General features: G+C 54.4%; 1 protein-coding gene across 1 annotated transcript in view; it reads right to left on the reverse strand.

Annotated features, from left to right (window-relative positions):
* The window catches only part of BASP1 (brain abundant membrane attached signal protein 1), a 50,635-nt gene extending 45,619 nt beyond the window's left edge, over positions 1–5,016 (reverse strand). The window contains exon 1 of the mRNA XM_053996418.1: positions 4,825–5,016. The gene's annotated coding sequence lies outside the window, so the exon portion shown is untranslated. The remainder of the gene's footprint in view (positions 1–4,824) is intronic.
* Positions 5,017–6,000: the final 984 nt, after the last annotated feature.

Raw genomic sequence — 6,000 nt, forward strand, 5'->3', positions numbered from 1 at the left:
GACTACTTCATTCTATTCTGCAGAAGACAATACCAAACACATCAAAAGAGATCAGATTATGATTTGTATCCTAAGACATAAGGTTTTTATTAATAAAACTGTTTCCTCAGAGTTAAATTCCATTAACTGTACTTAAGACAGAATTACTACACATCTTGCTCCCAGGCAAAACCTGACCATTCCACATGTGTTGCAAATCAGTGTCTCTTTACATTTATTGGTGTGCAGACGAAAGCCAAAGGATTTCTTTTCAGATTCTGGCAAGTCAGGAATCTTTCATGTTTGAGGAATCATATTGCTATCAATCTATTTCTATTTTAAACTTATGCATTTTCATACCAAATAACCAGTAGATACATTTTTATATTAATCATATTTCTCCATCTTGAAGTAAGAAGCTTAGGTGGCATCACTTTTAGGGAAGAGAGCTGTGAGATACAAGATATTGTAAGGAAGACTTTAAAGTCCTTTCTATTCTGCATGAGGTTTCCCCCCTTCTTCCCCCTGCATATTTTTTTAATCTTGAAAGCATTTCCTATTAATGCATGAAACCCCCATTATGCTGCATATGGTTTCTATTATCAAGTCTATAATGCTTTCAGGAATTTCTTTGATTTCTCTAGTTGTTACCTCATTCTTTTCATTCCTGATTGACACAGAAGCAGCAACCCAAGTCATTCCTAAGTATCTTTCTTTAGTTATAAATCAATCTCCATACTTCTGTAGCGTACCTCAAAATGGCTTGCCTTTACTACCCTAGTATGAATAAAGGAAAGGCCTTGAATATTGGCTGATTATTATACTCTTCACTATGTATTTGGAAATCATCCTGTTTTCTTATTTGAAGAACTAGATTTTGCCCATTAAATTTACATTGCACCCATGGACACTACGCTTACACCTATGCCCCTAAATCAAGACCTGGGATTTGTGCAGAAACCTGTACAAAAAAAACTGTAGAATACTCTTCATAGAGATGGAACCAAAAAAAAAAAAAAAAAAAAAAATCAAACATACAAAAGACCTCCAAAATTCTTGTTTTCAAAATTAGTAAATTAGTGCAAGATCAGCTTTCCACGGCAGATTTCCAAATAATTACTAACTCAGTGGTAGCTGAGTGTCTAAAAATGTAACCACACGGAACTCACCCAAGATTTCATGGGAAGGCCTGTTTCTACCCTGCAACCAGCTCCTTTTTTTTCTAGGCTGCTCAGTGCATGCCATTGGGCCATGGGTGGGTGCTGGCACAAGGGAAGAATTTACCATTGTTCAGATGGAAGCCGTCGTGTACACAGGAGGTTCTGCTCAAGGACTTCATGGTTCACTGCATGGGCCAAAGCTACCAGTGGAACACAGCACAAACAGAAGCAGCTTCACTTGGAAAATACAATTTATTCCACGGACTTGGTTTTGAACGATCAAAACACGAATACATAAGCTGTCTCCAGTCCTTACTGGAGACAGCTCTAGACATGGCTCAAAAATTATGGAGGTTGCATACTCTGTAGTCTTAGGGTAAGGGTATGCACCAAAGGTATTACACTTTCTGAAATAAATCAACCTTGTATCACCATCTTGCTTCAGAGGGTGTTGCATTTCAAATGCAATGATGTATGGAAGAGGGGGGGGGGGAAGAAAAATATTTCACCTGATCATTGCTTTAAGCAATAACATGAACAGTGATTTTACCATTTTTACCCTTTTAATGTTGATTTTCACTGGAAATGATACACTCAAGAGATTCAAATCAACAGAAAAAAACTGCTGCATGATTGCATTTTGGCAGCTATGTACAATTTCCCTGTATTACACAATTACCTATTTCATACATGAAGCATACAAGAATAGACAGAGCCACCATGAATTTCCAAAGTTTTGTGTTTATTCTGTCTACAGATCAGAGTTGGTGCTCCCTGGCTAAACTGAAACAGCCAGACAAAAGGAAAATATCTACTGCACACAATCCACTAGCAAGGGGATCACAAAACAAAGCTTCTCCCTCAAATGAAGTTCTGTGAGACAATGAGTAGACAGCAAGTGCAAAAACCTTCGGCCACGTCCTTGCTTCTTCGTTTTCCCAGTCCCCTAAATGTTGCCCAGAATTCCCAGAAACACCCTGAATACAAAAGGATTGTGTCGGACAAGGTATCTCCCCTGGAGAGAGCAGTAGCAGCAGATGCTGCATCTTCCGTCAGTATGGCACTCCCACTCCAGACTCTCCCTGGCTTAATGGGGAGCATCTACGCAGGAAAAAAACCCTCAGTGTTTGAAGCCTAACCACCAGTTTAGGTGGTGCCTGGCAAACATCTGGCAAGCAGAGAGGGGACATTTAGACATATTTTAGGGCTCTGATGGCTTCTTCAGAAGAGATCTTAATTGGAAACACTGGAAATATCAAGTAATTGCTATGCAAGGGGCCTTGGGGTGTATGTTTTCTAGTGAATGTTCATCACCCTCGAGGGGAAGCAATAAAATCCACTGCCATCGCCTGTTTAGCAGCCCACTGGCAATATTCTTTTGTCAGCTTTAACTCCAGCCTGACTAACACACTAGTTGTCTTCTGTTCAGAAATTGTCATTAGCTTACAAAATTATACATGTCAAACGGGCTTAAGCATGCTCCCTCTAAAAAGAGATATATACCCGAATTTTGGACAAGAGGTGGGAAAGAGTGGTGAAGAAGGAACAGGCACCAATGCCAGCATCGAGACGCAACCATTCGAACAAAAGAGATCTCAAGATGTCGCACTAACACGCACGCACACAATCTTCCTCTTGATAGATTGCTTCCCCTCGGCAGAGGGAGATGCTTCAGGAGAGCGCCCGCCCGGGCACGCAGAGCACGCGTGTGTCTCCTAGACGGAGCCCGGCAGGGAGCACGTCCCTGCGGCGGGGCTGCTCCGCGGGGCTTCTTACTGCGGCACGTACACGCAACTCGCCTCGCCCTCTTTGCTCAAAGCGACCCACGAACGACCCCACGCAGCTGCAGAGGGACCCCCTGCCCCCCGTCTCCTGCCCCCAAGGCCAGAGGGAGGAGCGGGGGCGGGTGCTGGAGCCTGGGGCGTGGGAGCTCTGGGGGCACCTGCGGGCCCCCTCGCCCGCTCGCCTGCCGCCGACCGAAACCCGCTGCGGGCAGCACGGCCGGCCTTTTCCCCTTCCTAAATGCCAAATTTTGTGTGGGTGAGGTGAGGGGGGCACGGGTCCGCTCCGCCATCGCGCACAGTAATAGACGCCAAAGCTAAGCCAGGCGCAGCGCGGGGAAGGAAAGGTGCCGGGGTACCTCTGGCTCACCCCGATGAACCACGCCGGGGCTGGCGGGGGGAAGCGCCCGGGGGTCGCGGCGCAGCGCGGAGCCTTTGTTCCGCCGCCGGCCCCATCCGCGCCGCCGCCTCCGCGCATGCGCCGGGCACAGACAAAGGCGCGGGCAGGGCGGCGGGCGCTCCCCGCATCCCCCTCCGCCCCGCATCCCCCTCCACTCCGCACAGCCCTCCACCCCGCCCCGCATCCCCGCTCCACTCCGCACAGCCCTCCACTCCGCCCCGCATCCCCGCTCCACTCCGCACCTCCCCGTCGCTCCGCATCCCCCCTCCGCTCCGCATCCCCCCCTCTGCTCCGCATACCCCCCCCCTCCGCCCCGCATCCCCCCGCGTGGCGCCCACCCGGCGTGGCAGGAGGGTGGGGGTGTCCCAGGGGTGTGCGTGTGTCCGCCTCCCTTTCCCCCGCGTGAGCCGCCACGCCCAGCTGAGGCGCGGGGAAAGCGCCCTGCGGGAGCCGCGTTTGAAAGACACGCGTGTGTGGGGGGAAGAGGCGACACGACGGGAGAAAAAAAAAAAGGTCGACGGGAGTTGTAGGTTTCTTTGGTGGGGGGAAAACGAGAAACCAGAGGGTTGATGGGGACCTGTGGGGAGCGGGGGGCGGCAGTCGGTGAATATTCATGGAACAGGCGCATCGGGGCACAGCGCGGCGGGCGGCAGCGGCAGTCCCTGTCGTGTTTGACGGCGGGTCCGTAGCCCGTGATCAGGCAGCCGAGCCCCCGAGCCCCGACGTGTGCTGCCCAGCCAGGAGCAGCGCTTCAAACCCGCCGGCGTGTCCACGCGCACGCGTGACCGCGGAGGCAGCGCCGCTTCCGCGCCGCCTCGCCGGGGACAATCGCGTTGTCGCTGGCCACAATGGGCAAGCGCCACTTCCCGCTCCTCGCCCGCCCCGACGCTCGCCGCACCCCGCACAGCCCCCCCCCCCCCCTCCACCAGCCGCCCGGACCCCGCGGTCCCCCTGCAGCACCGCCGCCCCCCGCCCAGCCGCCCTGCCATCTTCCTGGCGCCGTGCGTGCTCTTCTCCCAGCGCTTCCTTTCATGGAGAGCTTGGGGCATCTTTCTTTTTTTTCTTTTTTTTTTTTTCTCTTTTTTATTTTAAATTATTATTATTAATTAAGCAGACTCTCTTTGGAAACAGGCTAAAAGCACTGAAAAGAAATTGGGCATAAACCACTATTATTCCCACCACACCCACCGCTACCCCCACCCTTCCCCAAGAGAGCCTTCCCGGGCATTTAAATCTCACGGAATCGCCTTCGGTCCGTTGTGTGCCTCGATCCCGCTCCTAGGTGGTCCCCTCTCGAGGAATGGAGCTCCTCGCAGCGATATTCCTAAAATGTGCCCGGGCGGGCGCCTCTCGGGCTGCTCCGCTCTCTCTGCTCTTACCGATTCACGCGCACATCTCCTTTCCCCACAATCAAGACACAACGGAAGGGGGGAAAATGATAAAAATGGCAAAGCTCTCGCGGGCTGCTGTGTAAATGGCATAAGTGAGACACACCGCGTCTTACCTTTATGTGTTTTTCCTCTGTCCCTGTCGGTGTGTTTGTGTGCTGGGGTGTCACAAAGAGAGTTCCAGGTAGCCCAGAGCCCCCTCGCCTCGCTCGGAGCGCTGTGGCTCTCGCCCGCTCGCTCGCTGGGACTGGAGTGCCTAGTGCCTGCTGGAGCACTGCCGCCGCTACCGCGGCTGCTGCCTCTGCATTTCTCACTCTCTCCCCCTCCCTCTTTCCCTCCCTCCCCCCTTCCCTGTGACAGTCTGTGGGCAGTTCAAAAGCCACACGCTTTATTTATTTATTTTCCGGGCTGGCGGGCGGGGGATGCGCTGCGCAGCGCTCGCGCTTAGGGGGCGCACGGACCCCAGGTTTAAATATCAGCCGTGCAGGCTGCGGGAGGGGGGGGCTGGAACGCGGGTCCGCGAACGCACCTTGCAGCATTACACCCCCACACCCCTCAAAAAAAAAGGGAAGGGAGCGGCCAACCTCCCTGCCCCGAGGAGAGCGGGCGCGGCGCGGCGAGGTGCGGGGCGCTCCGCGACCCTCCGCATCCGAACCGCAGCGGGGGCGACTGTGCGCCATGGGGCAGACGGCCCGTCCCCGGCGGAGCTGGGATGCTGCGCGGCGGAGGGAGCGGGCAAGCCGGGCCGCCTGCCTACACCTGCAGCCTTCTCGGGGAGTGGGAAAGCCGCTTGCACCGCGGAGAGGGGCGGCACGGGCGGAAGAGACTAAAAATTCCCGGGCCTGGATGCTCTTGGCACGCTTAAGGAGAGGGTCTGCCGGTTAAACACAAAAGGCAGCAAAATAGAGGAAAGCAACACGTTTCTCAGGAGAATGGATCTCTCCCGGGCGCTCCTGCAGCTGAAGAGCTGGCCTGAACGTCGCTGGGGCTTCAGGACTGGTATCCCTCCAGATCTCCCCCTGTTCCAAAGCATCTCTGAGGCCGCCACAGCACAACCGAGGGTGCTGCTCGCACTTTCCCACCGCCCTCTTTTTACAATCTGGCTGTGGCGGGGGCCGGGTGCGCCCTGCTCGTTGCTCCGCGCCCGCTCCAGGCTGCGGGAGCCCGGCGGCAGCGGGCGATGCGCGGGGCTGGGGCGCCCTCTGCTCCCCGAGCGACGGCCGGGCTGCGCTGGGCTGGGCTGGGCTGGGCTGGGCTGGGCCGGGCCGGGCACCGCCAGGTGACCGGCCCCG

Source organism: Vidua macroura, chromosome 1 (genome assembly GCF_024509145.1).
Source record: "Vidua macroura isolate BioBank_ID:100142 chromosome 1, ASM2450914v1, whole genome shotgun sequence".
In the NCBI taxonomy this organism is placed as follows: domain Eukaryota; kingdom Metazoa; phylum Chordata; class Aves; order Passeriformes; family Viduidae; genus Vidua; species Vidua macroura.